The sequence below is a fragment of the Ambystoma mexicanum genome, chromosome 5q (assembly GCF_040938575.1).
Source record: "Ambystoma mexicanum isolate Mex_15411 chromosome 5q, UKY_AmexF1_1, whole genome shotgun sequence".
Lineage (NCBI taxonomy): Eukaryota > Metazoa > Chordata > Amphibia > Caudata > Ambystomatidae > Ambystoma > Ambystoma mexicanum.
In genome coordinates this window covers 563,641,161-563,657,474 of record NC_090933.1, presented here as the reverse complement: position 1 = coordinate 563,657,474, position 16,314 = coordinate 563,641,161, and positions in this window count along the sequence as shown.

Below are 16,314 nucleotides of genomic sequence, written 5' to 3'. Positions count from 1 at the left end.
GGTACAAAGTACCATCATGTAAGTATTTTTCGACACGCATCATCCCTGACCTGTATGAGAAAGTGAGCCAGTTTATTGCTTCAGAGGTGCAGAGGGCTGAGAAAATTGCATTTACTGTAGACCTTTGGACCTCTGATAACACTGAAATCTTTTATGAGCTTAACAGGACATTGGCTGGCCAGCAACATGAAAAGGCATGGAGTTTTGTTGTAGTGCGAGGCTTTTGGCGGAAGCCATACTGGTGCCAAAATAGGATTAGCATTCCAAGAAATGCTTGAAAGGTGGCAAATTAGCCATTCCAAAGTGCAAGTCATTCTTCATGATAATGCAGCTAACATGTGCAAGACCTTCGGAGAAGCAGATATAGTTAGTGTGGGGTGTTTTGCACACACCCAAAAGCTTTGCATCCATGATGGCCTTTTTGTGTAAAGATCTGTGTCGGACATGATGGCACATGCAAGAAAACCTTTTGGCCACTTCAAACATTCTAGTTCCTCCACGTCCCGCCTGCACGCACTGGAAAAAGATCTTGAGTTCCCTGAATTGCAGTTGATTCAAGACGTGTCAACATTGTGGAACTCATTCTTTTTGATGCTGGGGCGACTGGTAGGGCAGAGGCAGCCAGTAAGTTTGTACTGGGCGGGGGACGATAAAGTGTCAAATCTTTCTGCCTGCCAGTGGCTTTTGGCAGAAAATGTTTTATCTTTGTTGGCACCCTTTTCAGAGCTGACAAAGGAGATTTGCTCCCATGCATCAAGCATCTCCTTGGTGGTTCCTACTGTGAAAGCTTTAAGGTCCTAACTGAGCTCTGGTGAGGTTAGGGACACTGGTGTGAAGCTAGTGAAAGCAGAGTTATTGAAGGCTGTAGGGGCAAGGTTCAAAGACATTGAGGCTATACCTATCTATTGTGAGGCGACAGGTATCGATCTGTGGTTCAAATTAACATTTTTCAGTAATGATGTTGTGGCCAACAATGTGAAATGTTCAATGCACTCTACTGCCTTATCCCTCTTTGAGCAGACCTCCCCTCCTGAGGGGCAACATGCAGACCCTGACCTGCAAGAGGACGAGCTGTGAAAGCAAAAAGAAGATATCGAGGTTATGATATGATTTATGATAGTTTATTTATATAGCGCCTATACACAATGTGTTTCAAAGCGCTTCAAGGCAAGGGAGGGAACAAGGGAAAATACAATGACATTCTTATAGGCCATGAACAGTAAGGATGTGAAATTAACTATCGTACACGGCTTGACAACATTTCAGATAGTGCAAGAGCTAAGGCATAGATAAGGAAGGGAGGGGGAGAGTGGGAAGGAAATGGAAACAGACAGTCGACTACCGTACTAGGCCTGATGACATTTCTGGTAGAGCTGTAGAAAAACAAAAGGTGAGGGAGAGGTGTGCAGAGAGGTAGGGGAGGAACAAAACAAGCGACTATCATTTTGAGTACCCCAAAAGGAAATACACCAAACGCGGGTTCAAAATATACACAGATCTTTATTCTACAACTGAACAGTTTCAAAGGACAAAGCAACAGATAGCTATCAGGCCCTCAGTACAACACAGAGAATACCAGCCCTGTTCGGTGTGTTCAGTGAGTGGGGCTGTACATCAGAATAGTCGCACCTTTTATACAATCCAAGACATGATGTCCAACCCACTTGTAAGTTAATGAATCTAGGATCTATGGTTTGTTCTGAGTTCATTCCTAATTTATGCATCTATACATTTAGGGGTTATCCTTAATACATTTTCCAACAAGTTACAATAGCAACAGTGTCTCTTTGGATTTGATATTGAGCATTCGTACACATTTATACAATATAGTTAAACAAGTGTTGACATTAGATGCTTGGACAGTATTGTGCACGATATATTTTCATGGATTAGCTTTGTTGGTACAGGTAATCCTCTATACATAGGTCAACGAAGGACAAGGTCTCAGTACATGACCCTAACATTTGGCCTGCGGGCAGTTTACACATTAACTTGCACACAGAGGTCAAGACGGCCATGTTACATTCAAAACGACACTGTCCACCATCTTAGAACACAGGGTGACTTTAGAGCAAGAATCTAAAATGGCGGATGAACCTAAAATGGCGGCTAACACAGATCTAAGGTCAGGACCTTGCAACGCGGATTTCCTCGCAGAGTGACTTGGCCTAGGCCAATATATATATGTGTATATATATATATATATATATATATATATATACACGATCTAGAGGGTATTATATGATTTCCCGTTTGACAGAGCTACCACCCAAGAAGAGTATTCCACCATGTGGCATATGGGCATTCTGGGACAGTGATGTTCAGCAGTCCACGGCTGGTGTGAGTCAATCAATACTTTCCCTGGACACTGAGCTCACTATCTTTTTGAGTGGAGTGGTGGGACATGAACAGTGTTCGGTTTCCAGGGTTGGCAAAAGTTGGGCGTGTATACTTGGCACCTCCTCCTACCAGTGTGGACAGAGAGAGAGTGTTCAGTACAGCTGGAGATATTTATTCTGAACACAGAAGTAGCCTCTTAGCCGAAAAAATGTTGAACAGCTTGTTTTCATAAAATATAACCTTCCCCTTACAGGTTACTCTTAGTAGGAGTGAGGGCTTTTCCCAGATCTGTTTTGTACTTATTTTTGTCTTTGTCATACGCTTAAAGAGATGTGTCCAATTAATAAAAATAAATACCCCTGCAATAGAATGCCTCCTTAGTTTATTCATTGAAATGCTGTTTATTATGTCCTAGAACAGGTTTCCCTAAAAAAACAACTATTCGGCTCACTATTCAGCTCCGGCCGAATAGTTAGACCAACTATTCGGTATTCCGCCGATTAGTAAATTAAGTATTCAGTACACTTCTAACCATATATGGTATTGTGGGGACATCCAGGCCAGACTGGCTGGAGCCTTCCCAGTGACTGTATGTTGTGGGTACACCCTTGGGGTGGGACCTGTGTGACTAGAGTGTGTGACCAATATGCATTCTATGTTATGGGTGTCTGGTTTCTGTGTGGATGACACAATGAATGAGACAGCCCTGCCTGAAACTGACATGAATGCAGTGTGGTGTGCTGAAAGGCTGGGTGCTAGCCCCAATCCTCATTCCTTGTTATTGGTGTCTGTCTGGACGAAAATAGCCTAAATGCCCTTGAGCCTGATTGGCTGTCTGCCTGCATGAATGCCAATTTTTCTGATTGGATGACTGTGCTTGGCTTAGCAGAGTGAATGAGGGACATATGTGTATGTCTGGGGACCTTTCACTTCCCAATTTGTTCAGAAGCTGAAGTTGAAACTTAAAGCTGCTTATCCTTGAAGCCCAGCTGGAAGAAGAAGAATTGTTGCTGCTTTCCTTCAACCCTGCATGAAAGCTGTCGAGCCTGTCGAGGACTGATCCAAGAGAGGACCTGGTTAGGAGACCTCTTCCCCTCTCTACGAGGGAATATCATGCAGAAGCTGATCTTCTTCGTGGCACCCTGGAAACCAGTCATGAGAGTCTGCTGACCGGTGACAGGGTCCGCTGAGAAATCTTGAAGTAAAGCACCCAGACATCGAAGTCCATCGCCGTCAACCGGGGTTCGGAAGATATCTGTAACTGCTGGAAGCCAGTCGAGTTGTGTTGCCCAGAAGCGGGGACGGCTTGACGCCTTGCTGCTCGATGACCAGAGCCACAAAACTCCACCTTTTGCCTAAGAACATTTTGAAAAAAAGGCTCCCTTTCCATCACCGTTGACCGCTTTGTCCCGCTGAAGAAAGTCAAGGTCGACGATGACTTAGAGTGAATTCCCTGCTGGATTTCCTGCCACCCGACGTCCACAAAGATGCTGACCAGTGAAGATCTGAAATCCAGCCGTGGTTGAGTCCCGATCATCAACGCCGACAACCAATGCCCACGTTCTTCACTGAGGCTTCTTTGCGACACCAAACTCTTTGCATCGAGGTGCACCGCATGCCTCATCTTCCCAGGATATCCTCGAACGATCGTTGACGAGCACCCCAAGATCGAATCTGCAGTCCCGATGCCAGTGTCCACATTTCTTTGAGGAATCTTGACGCCATGTGGCTCCTGCTTTATAGGGAGTTCACTTTCAAGGGATCCGTCGATGAACCGGTGAAGAACCTCTTCTAACTCAGGTACATTGGGGTAGTGGAACATTTTAACCAGGAAACAAGACTATTTAAACATTAATGGACTGGGCCTGTTAATGCTCTTTATTACAGGTTGCCCAGGTGGTGGGATCCTCACACAGAACTGTGTCTTAGTAGCTAAAGTACCATTTTGCCATTGTTTAACCCACCATGTCTTCCTTCCCATGATCTATGCTGATACACATTGTTATATGATTTGTATTCCATTTTAACTTTCAGCAGTGGATGCATTTTAAAGGAGTCAATAGCTAAGTGTGGTACCCCATAGACATTATATATATTTGCCATATTAGAATTGCCAGAGTACAAAGTGTGTTATGAATTGTTGTATATACCTTGAACTTAATTTATATATAAAGAACGATGATAGCACATAACATAGTGTATGGACATTCCTTGGTGGGGTGTTTGGGGACTACACTGTGCTTAAGAACCAGCCCGCATCATCTCATGAGAGCGTAAGCCTTGGTTTGTTTGTTTGTTTATTATTTATAATGCGCGCCAGACCCAGGGGTATCAGGGCGCAGCAGTTACAAGACAATGCGAAGCTTAGTTACAGGGAGTCAAAAGTATGAAACATTATCTACAAAGCGGGGTATAATATTATAGGCATTATGTGCAATGTTATAGTTATGTCCACGGGGTACCAAGTGGTCAGTCATGGAGTAAAATACATTTTTTACAATGGCGGAGTATACAAGTATTTACAGTGTTATAGACAAAGTACACCAAGTAAGGGTTACCATTCAGTTACGCAGGCAGGTGGTTATAAATCATGTGACTTGATGGTCATTGGATTTCAGTCACTGGATGGAGTTGGTTCTAAAGTTGACATAGGACTGGTCTATTCTCAGTGTAGGAGGCAAGGAGTTCCATAGTTTATCCGCTTTAACGGGGAAACTGTTACCTCCAACCGTGGATAGTTTAAATCTAGGGATGGACAAGCAGTCCCTGTTTGCTGATCTGGTGGGTCTTATGGATGTCTGTTTGTGGAATCTCTCAGAGAGGTAGATGGGGCAGTGTTATTAAGAGATTTATGGGTAAGCGACAGTGTTTTTCGGATGATTTTGTCATTAGTTCAGAGCCAGTTATTCTGTCGTCTACTCTCAGAGATGTGGTTTCTTTTGGAAATACCTAGAGCCGCTTTAAGGGCATTGTTTTGCAAGGTTTGGATTCTTCTAATAATGGATTTGTTGGAGCCTATATACAGGGCGTTGCAATAATCCTGGCACGAAAGGATAAGGGCTCTAGCTAGGATAGTACAGCTGTGATTAGAGTGAAATGGCTTACCTGTTCTTATTTACAAGTATAGGCCGTAGAGGACGCTAGCGTGTTGACCTGTTTGGAGAATGAGAGCGTAGAGTCGAGATAGAAACTTAATGTTTTTACCTCCTATGCTACCTTAATGCGGTTGCCGTCGATTATAAATGAAGAGTGGTCCCAGTTTTTTTAATTTAGTGGGGGTACCCAGGATGATGAGTTCTGTTTTATCATCATAGACCGTGCGTGGCCATCCATGCCTGGATGATGATGTACACTCTGTTCACCAAGGTCAAATCCTTGTCATAATCCCCTGAAAGTGGGAGGAGGATCTGGGTATCCTCCGCATAGTTAGTGTAGGTGATACTGAGATGGTCCAGATCATCGAAAAGGGGCTTGGTGAAGATATTGTACAGTGTGGGCGAAACGAAAGACACCTGTGGTACGCCGCAAGTGATGGGTATCAGGTCTGCAGCTGCAGAGGGCGAGAAGACCCTCATAGTTATGCCACTTAAGAAGGATCTAATCCAAGTTATGGTGTCCTTAGAGAAGTGTGCTGCTGTGTCGAGATGGTTACATAATATTGCATGATCCACCAGATCGAACGCAGCTGAGAGGTCCAGGAGGAGGAGCAAGGCTGATTTGCTGCTGTCTCTAAGCTCATCGATTTGGGTCTTGAGATCAATGAGGGCAGTCTCTGTTCCGTGTTGTGGGTGGATGCCTGATTGTCTAGCTCCTAGCAGGTGGTGGGATTCCAGAAATGTTTGTATTTGCGTGTAGGCCACCTTGTCTAATATTTTTAGAAGAAAAGGGACTGTTGTAATTGGCCTGTACTTGGTAGGTGTTAAGGGATCTAGCGTTGTTTTTTTTAAGAGTGGAAGTACCCATCATTGTTTGAGGTTAGTGGGGATAGTGCCGGTGGCAAAGGAAGCGTTGATAAGCTTGGATATGAAAGGTGATAAGTCTCGAGCCGCATCCTTAATAAGATGTGCAGTGCAAAGATCGCCCTGACAATTGGATGGTTTGAGGGACAGAATAATTCTTTCCACCTCAAGGATAGATACTTTGGAGAAGTTGAATCGGGTGGGTTGGGCTTCGGCTATGTTGCCAGTTATTTTGGGTGTTGGTGGGTTCCTTAAAGAATCTTTTTTTGGACTATTTTATTTTGTAAGGTAGATACTTCATTAGCAAGTGCATGTTGGATGCCTGAGCACCATTGTTTATCTTTGTTACAAGTGTCTGGTATAGCGATGGGGGTCTCTAATTCTTTCAGAAAAGTAAATAATTCTTTCATATTAGAGTTAGCTTGGGAGATACATGTGTCGTAGGATGCCTGCTTAGCTAGGCAGATTGCTTTTTTGTAGAGGGATGATAGTTTGTTGAGCTTTAATTTGTTAATTTGTTGGCTTCCGAGGGTAGTAGTTTCCAGGCAGCCTCGCAATTTCTTTTTTGTTGCCTTAGGTTTTATAGGAAAGGTGTGAACCATTTGTTCAGATGGTTTTTTGGCTTATTCGGTTTGAGTTTAAGGGTGGCAATCTGGTCCAAGGAGGAGGCCATAATTTTGTTATACTCCTCAACCAGACTCTCTGGGTCTGCGCTGTCAGGAAGTGAGTTAAGGGTAGGGAGTAAAGCAGGGATAAGCCTATCCACTGTGATACTCTTTTTGTTTCTGGTTAATGGAAGTACAGCCATGGGGGCAGGAGTCTATTGGTGGAGAGCGTAAATGAGAGTAGGTAATGGTCGGTCCAGGCTAGCCGTGAGATGGAAAGGATGTTGGCATGGCAGTTGTGGTCTGCCACCCAATCTAGTATTCTACCTTTATTGTGGGTGGGGGTTATGCTTCTTTGGGTGAAACCTAATTCTAGTAGAGTATTTGCCGTTGCCAGGGCAGGCTGATCTGAAGGGTCATTGAAACCCAGATTAAGGTCACCCAATAGTAGTACTTGCATTGAACTTTTGAGGTTATTGGCTAGGATCATATTAATGACTTCCTGAAATGTCCCAGTTGGGCCCGGGGGCGATATAATAAGTGAATATTAAGGGTTTGAGAGTTATTCAAAGGTACTTTGACTGACAATGCTTCACACGATTGAGTATCGTAAAGGGGGGCTAATCTCATAGAGAGGCTGCATTTACAGATAATGGCAATACCTCCTCCTCTAGTCCCTTGTCTGTCATGTCTCAAGATAGTGTAGTCATCGGGGACTGGTAGCATAAGCATAGGGCCTGATGCGGCATGTAGCCAAGTCTCTGTGATGGCGAGAAAGTCTAGGTTGTCCCTCAGAATCAGGTCAGCAATCTCCGTGGCATGAGCTACTAGTAATCTATAATTTATTAGTGCTCCTTTGATAGGCGGGCTAGTGAGAGCTATAGTTACTGGGTGGGAAGCTGACTGGTCTTTAGGATTCAAATGCTGGACTATGCATCTTTTTGTTTTAGGAGGGCGGTTATGTACTAACTCGGTACTTGTGGGCATTGGGCCGGGCAGAGTTTATGGTGTCCTTTTTCCTATAGAAATGGGTAGCGATTTTCTAGGGGACTCATATATTTTAGCTAGTCTAGCTCTAAAATGGGTATTCCTAGAGTCCATTGTACAAGGGTTACTCGGAGTTCGGTGTGGAGGGTCATCCATAGCTAGATGCTGTTTAGTTGTTGTGTTGTTAGGCTGGTCATGGGGTGTCATGGTAGATAAGTCCCCAAGGGCCTGTGTGTGGCATCTAGCAAGACAGAGTGTGAAACTCTATATGAGTAATGAAATGCAAATCATTTGGCTAGTAACTTTAGTGAACATGCTGAAGCTTAGTGAGAGAGACACGTTTTAAGAAGATTGGTTCATGTAAGGCAGTGGTGATCGAGTAATCAAGCCCTAGCGAAATGACTAAGTGCACATAGGCACAGTTCAACTTGGCTGGGCTATGGCACAATTCAGCACGGGCACAATGGGTGCATGGCTAAATGCAAGCAGGCACAGTTCAGCATGGCTAGGCTGTGGGCAGTGAGGCGCTGGCTGAATTTAGATTAGGTACGATGCGACCTGGCGCACAGTGGGTTACAGACAGTAATCAATTTGACATATGTGCATGCATCAATGACAGCAGCAGGGGCTTGATTGTGAATCAAGAAGCATATAAATACAGTAGCTGGCAGGTGTAGGCTATTGGAGATCAGCAGGGGTGGTAGTTAGGCAGCTGCAGTATAAGTTAGCCTTTACCAGCGTGCATAGACAGATTTAAAGCAGTAGACAGATACAGTGTCATCCTAAACAGGCAAGTAAGTGATGGGCAAATCAGACAGGGGCCTTTTTAAATCGGCAGGCAGATACAATGTAAACTGCTGCCAGCAGGTAAGTATTTAGGCAGTTCAGTCGGCATAGGCAAATTTGGAATCCGTAGGCCAATACGGAACTAACCGATTCATGCACATGAGAAGTGAGTAAAGGGCTAAACAGCAGGTTACACGTCATATAGCACAGGCACATACAATCCAAAGTCATTCAAGCATATAAGAAAGTCAGGCAAGTGCAGTGTAAAGCAGTACGGGCAAAGCCAGTGCAAGATACTAATAAAGTCAGCAGAATAATGCAAAAGTGGAGCAAAAGGTGTAGGACATATCTGGACCGCATAAGTGTAAGATGTACATAGCAACACTCATAGGTATAGTTCCTAACTTTAGAGGTTTACGTCGACTAAGTTGCATTCGCTGCGTATTTGGATAGATCTGGAGTTCTAAGAGTTGTACGTAGTCAGCCGGACATAAATGCTATAATGAGAAGCAGTTAGCTGATAGAGAGGTCGGGGGTCGGAAGACCGTATAGGAAGTTCGATAACTGATAAATGCTTAACATCGACTTTCTCGTGAAGCGAGATGGGAGGCACTGATTTAAAAGTTAAGGTTGGAAGTCTTTGTAATGTGATTAGTGCCGAGGGACCTTGTGCGCAATGCGGTGGTGCACTGTCGGTTGCAGAGTTGTGAAGTGAACGAAGGTGAAAGGGTTTTAGGTTAGCAGGTAGAGAGGTATGGGTGCAATCTGGACAATGGGGAGCAGTGGGTAGCACTCAAAGGGCTGTCTGAAGTGCACGGCTTACCAAGTGCTCAATTTTGCAGAAGAAGTGACGGAGGTCCGTGCTGTGTTGCAGCGCCGTAGAGGTGTGTAGCAGCAGGCTGTGGGGGTGAGAAGGGTCGAGGGTTCCGGCCCTGGCCTCAGGCAGATCTCAGGACAGGCCTGAGCCTTACACTCGTGTGCCTTCCAGGAGCAGGCCGGCTCTCACCTACCGGCGGAGGATTGGAGGAAATATTTTCAGAAGCAGCCAATCGGCTTTAAGCAACGCCGAAAAAATGAAAGAGGGCAGCAGATGTGGAACCAAAACATTGACGCGGCCATCTTTGATTATTTCCTGTCTCGTGGCTTGTGATGGCGTTGGGGAGCATGGAAGGCTTATGAATGTTGGAGATGCACAGAAAGCAGAGTGCAATTAAGTGACTTCATGCGGCGTGCAGTGCTTTATATTCCCACACGGATTTCTCGGTAAATGAACATAACTGCTAATCTGCATTAGGAGAGGTAGAGGCCCAGTGTCTTAATCTGCTAGAGATGCAGGGGGCTGCCGGATGCAGGACACTGCTTCCAGGGAAGCTCCTGCTTCTCCACTGGCTTCACGGTCTGGATGGTTGCTCGTCTGTTCTACCATATAGAGAATCTTGGCTGGGGTGCTCTGTGCTTCTACTTTCCGATATAGAGGGCAGGAGTACAGATACCCCACTCCAGTCTATAAACACACACATCACACTTTTCCAGGACCTGGTACCCTCTACCCTTCCCAAAGGAAAATTCTACAAGAAGATTATGCATGGTTATGGAAGAAGGGAGTGACATACCTTGTTATTTAGCTCACAGAAAAAATGACCAGAAATAGTAATTTGCAAATATGTAGGAGGCAAAATCGATGCTTGGTCCAGTGGATCATACTCCCCAGGACTCCTCCAGTGGAACAGATCCTAAGCCACATCAAAGAGGTTGGATGAAGGGGGGAAACACCAGAAGAATAGGAAGAATGGGAGGAGGGCTTGGCAAAGGAATCCACAAACCAACATTGCGAATAGTGCCTGCAAATTGGAACGTTGTTGGAGGGGTGGGGGTTGGTGATGTAACTATCTGCAATTATGTTTCAGGCTTCCAAGTTCTTTTGGAAGTGAACAGATTCACTCCATCTCCTGTGATGTGCTGAATTACTTTACAGTGGACTTGTTTGAGCGTTGAGATGCCTAGATGTTAAAGGGTGGGAAAAATATTTAGTTTTACTTCGGTGCAGGGCTGACACAGATGGAGAATTTCCAAAGGGAGATTTATTAAAGGGATTTATTAAAAGGAGTGCCTTGGATGTGTGCATGTTCTATGTCATGTGCATTGTTTATTGCTCCTTGCAGGGGAACCTGGGGCCCTGGGCTTAGTAGAATACGCCCAATTGGTACTTGTTTTCCAAAGGTTGACTGATTACGTTCTTTGTGAATAGAAGGCGGTTCAAAGTAATGATCATGAGTGTTAGATGACAGAAAATAATATTATGTTGGAGTGAGTTCTTAGCTTTATCAGTATGTTATACTAACTGGTTTTGGTAGAAAATATATTTCTGCTTTGTTGTTGATACTGTCATGATTGCCTATGCTAAGTGAAATGTATGAGAACAAGCAGATGACCCTGAATGTTCATGATCTCAACACCCATTTAAAGAGTATTGCTATCCTGAGATGCTTGCAAGATCATGGTGCAAGGTTTTTCACACTTCAGGAAACCCAGCAGTGTCTCTCAAATAAGATAATCCTGCGGCATAGGGGTTACCCACTGCACTATTTTGCCTCTAGTGGGGAGGACTAATATTGGACATCTATTTTAATATTTAAAGGAATCCCTTTTGTTAAACGGGCCATTCTCAGGGATCCATGGGGAAGGTTGCTCCTCTTGGAAGGCCTATTTCTTGTCCATTTGGTAACTCACTTCCATTCATTGTCCTAATGATAAACAAGACCAATTATATTTGATCTGATTACTGAGCTTGCATCCTTGAAGAGGGCGAATTGTTGATAGGAGACAATTTCAACTTGATCCCAGACCCCAGAATTGATAATAACACTTCTCGCATAAACTAAGCTTTCATAAAGTGAACAGATTTGGCATTGGCTAGGATATTATGAGAGAAGGGGTCGATCGAGCAGTCCGATTTCTGTACCCAGGGGTGAGGGACTACACCCATTATTGTTATGTGCAGAAGGGTTATTCTTATATGAACTTGCTACTGATTTCACCCACTTTCATCTTATATGCTTTTAAGATGGCCATCACCCCAGAGCTTGCCAGCAAATGCTGCAATAAATATAATTAAAACAGTACCTGCCTAAAAATCATAATGGGAACTGTATTATCTGGTCCTTAAGGATCCAGTGGTATAGTCTGTATGTTATCACTGTTTTTTTCCAGAACATTTTACTGAAGCAGTGTGAAAGACCATATGGGATATTTTTAAGGCCTTATTGGGGTGCATTTTCTGCTTGTGCAGCTGCTTTTTCTGTAGAGCTAGAGATGTTCAAATAGCCAAATTAGAAGTTGAGCATACATGGTGTGACAAAGAATATAGGAAAGCGTTCTTGTAAAAATCTTTTAATGATTAAATACAAGTAAAAAAAAAAAATATATAGGAAAAATGGGTCTGTAAAACAACAGCGTAGTCTGAGGGCAGCAACCTATCTTATACAACTGTCCATTCTCTTTACATGCCAGACAACAGTATTATGGACAAGGGAACAAAGCCAATAGATTAGGTCACAAATCTTGTCTTAAGAATTCTAAGACTGAAATCGCATACCAGATGGATAGTGAGGGTGTTCTCAATACACTGAAGCTGAGAAGGCCAACCTTCTCTTGAATCATTATTGGGCCCAACTAACCAGGACAGAGGCTGACCAGTTTTTGCAAGAAATTGATATAGCCGCGGCCATTCCATCACAACTATCTAATTTCACAGATGTCTCACAAACCTCTATGAGTCTCAAGGATGGTTAAAGGTGTTTGTTTTAATTTGTTGTGGCCCTATAATTTGTTGTGGCCCTAGGCCCTTCTCTCTCTCTCATCTCCTGTGGGATTCTTCTTTAACACAGACATGTATAATCTAGGTTAGTGCTCCCGAATGGTAATCCCTACTGTCTAACATCTATCTTTAGCTAGAAGTGTCTAACTAAGATGCTGGCAATCTAAAACTCCATTGGGGACTTCTTGCTGCCCCTATTCTAGCAATTTTCTTTTTTACACTTTCATTTATTGGCAGAAGCTTAGAACACAATTTTCCAGGTATGTTGTACATTGCATGGATATATATATGTGTCTGAAAGACACAGGGGACCCCACACTCTGGGTTAGGGTATTAATGTAACAGTTGATCAGGGAAGGAAAGTCCAGAGGGTAGAATTTAAAGGTTCAGCATCAAAGGATTTTATTAGACCTTATACATTTTCAGTATGAGTTGAATCATGATTTAATCTGCACTAACGGCAATTATTTACATAGCAGGAAAGTTAAGATCACATCAATTCAATAAAATTCATGCTGTTCAATCATTCAAACAATCAATCATCCACATGCATCCATCATACATCATACACTCATATCAAGCACCAATGGGTATAAGATAAAAACCTATAAAAGTCATAACATACAATAAATCAATTGGATTATTATGCAAAAAAATGTGTGCAATCAATATGCATGGCCACAATAGATTGTAAAAAGTGGTCAAAAGTTGAGATGGGTCCCAGAAGTCTCCAAAAACAACCTCATCACAAATTTCTCTCTACCGGTTTCGACATGTTTACATTATGCATGTAACGTCTTCATCAGGAGATAAAGATTATATTCATTGCATGGAAACATACAGTTTGCACTTGCATAACTGATGATCATGGGATGTGTATACTTACATTGGGTCACCGCTTTTGCCTATGTTTTGATTTAGGACAGAGTTCTGGTTAGGCACAAACCGGGTGAACCAGGGTTACTATCGGATTGATTAGCCAGGTAGGAATTGAATTCTGTCCATTCATTTTTCGGGCGAGAGCAACAAGGCAATGAGTTTATGTATTCCTCTTCACATGTTTGAGTCCAGGTAAGTGCATGCAAACGCATTGCAAATGTTGGCAGGGAGGAGAGTTTCCATCTTTGAAGAATACATTTCATACAACTGACATTCAGAAAATGTAGCAGTTTATTATTCCTGAAATCTCCCCAGATCCCAAATAAGACCCCGGATTGGGTCTGACCTGATAGTAGTACCCACAATCTCGGATAGCGTGTGTAGGAACTTCTCCCAAAAGTCATGAAGTTTGTTTCATGACCAAAACATGTGTATGATCGGCCCCATCAGAGTGGCACCTCAGACAAGTGTGAGTTGAGGATCGGGTGAACCTATTGAGTCTGTGGGGGTTGTAGTACAACCTGTTCAAAAGTTTGTATTGCATGCAGGTTAATCGGAAGTTGAGGGAGACCTTGCGAGTGTGAGAGCACATATGTTTCCAAGTGGTCTCTGAGATTTTGAAATCTAGTACCACTCGCCCATGTGTCAAAGTTTTTTGATGGTTGTTCCGGGGAGTTCTCTAGTAGGATCTTGTATAAGGAGGAGACTATTCCTCGAGTCCCACTGGAGTTGGCGATGTAGTGTTTTTCAGGCCTATCAGGGGGTTCAACCGGATAGCAAGGCCACATGGTATGGACAGAGGTGCAGAGCCTATAATATTGTAGCATTTCTAGTGCCAATCCCGTGTGTTCAGCCCGCTAAGGTGTGATGAATCTTCCCACTGGGACCAGATCAGTCAGTGCTCGGTACCCCAGCCACTGCCAATGCTGTGTCAGTGCAGGATCATGTGTGGGTTCGAGCCCAGGGAATCCCCAGATTGGGAGCCATTTATAGTAAGGCTGTGGTTCCATCAATGACTGTAGTAGCCGGTTCCATGCCTGTAGTGTGGCAGCCGTGGGGTCTAATGGGGAGTCGTCTTTATAGGTTTGATGTAGAATTAGTGTTCTGTGGTTAATTTCGCTAGCCGCCAAGCGTTCCAATTTGAAATGAGGTGGGTTTCCTGAATCAGCATACCAGTACGAGGCGTATTGAGCCTGTGCTGATATCCAATATGTTTTAAGCTTAGGGGCGGTGAAGCCTTCTCTTTCGTAGGGTAAGGTCCTATGCGTCCACTTCTTGCCTACTGCTCCGGCATGCCAAAGAAATTGTGCACAGATGCTATGTAGTCTATCAAAGTATTGTTTACCCGGCTAGATAGGGATATTCGCAAATACATACAGGAATTTTGGGACAAGGATCATTTTCACTAATGACAATCTACCCGCCATGGTGAGTGGGAGGGAACACCATCTAGTGATTTTAGTTTTGACATATTGATCTGCGCTAATATAGTTGTCGGCTAGTAGCGCTGGCCTGGTTCGGGATATTTGGACCCCTAGATATCAGATACCTTCTGGCGACCAGCGGAGAGGGGACTTGCATGTGGGACGTTAGGTTGGCATGGTTAGGGGGAATATTTCAGATTTACTGTAATTGATTGTAAACCCAGATAAGGTACCTATGCGGATCACCTCTCTCAGTATTGGATCTAAGTTTGTAGATGGGTCTCTGATGTACAGAAGCACGTTGTGTGCGCATAACGATATTATCTCAGGGTTGTCCTTAATCGTATTCCCTTCTGGGCGTGTCTTGCTCTTATGTAATCCGCCATTGGTTTGTTAACCAACGCGAAAAGGATGGGGGTGAAGGGGCAGCCTTGTCGGGTGCCTCTGCCCAGAGTGAAGGGGGTGGATCTTTGGGAGTTGACCAATAGACTTGCTGTGGGGCATGTATATAACAATTGAATATACCTAATCGCTTCTGCCCCAATACCCATTTTTTCCAGGACCTTCCACATGCATTGCCACAAGACCATGTCAAAGGCCTTTTGAGCATCATGTGTTACAGCTACTGCGTTCACCTTTTGGTCAATCCTGGACATTACATTAAAGAGTCTTCTAAAGCTTAAGGATGTCGACCTCCCAGGGACAAATCCACCTTGGTGTTCGTGTATTAGCTGGGGCATGAGCGGTATAAACCTATTCACTAAGATTTTTGCAAAGATTTTAGTGTCAATATTCATAAGTGATAGCGGTCTGTATGATCTGCAGTCGGTACCCGGTTTGCCGGGTTTCAAGAGGACAGTGATGGATGCTTCGCGCAGGGAAAGGGGGAGAATGGATTTACAGAGCGATTCAGTCCAGACCTCTAGTAGCCACGGGGCAAGGTGCGCCACGTATTCCTGGTAGAACTCTGGAGTGAGACCGTCCGCCCCGGGGGACTTGCCTTTCGGAAGTCCAGTTATAGCTTCCACTATTTCTTCCTGGGTGATCAGGCTTTTAAGCTGATATCTAGTCTGGGGTCTAACGGAGGTCATTGGGATCTGGTCGAGTAAGGCTCGAATAGTGTGTTTATCATGTGGTTGGCCCGATGTGTACAGGGTGCCGTAGAATTTGGTAAAAACCTCAAGAATTTGATCTGCCCATTGCAGGACCCCTTGTTCGTCAGTGATGCATTCTATCTGGGTTAGTCCTGCCTCCATTTTAGTCCGCCGAGCCGGTGTCCTACCCGGTTCTCTCACCCTCCCCGTATTTCTTAGCCACCTGATGGTGTGAAAAATAGCGTACCTCCCTAAGGGTGTGTGATTCGAAGGTCTCTAGGTCGGCCGTATCTGTTCCAGTTTAGCAGGGTCCACGGCAGTGGCACAGTCCCGTTCCTATTCACTGAGCGTGGCCTCCGAGTGACTTGAGATCACTCCTTATTGCTTTTAGTATGCCTGCTTCCCGAGATATGGACATGTCCC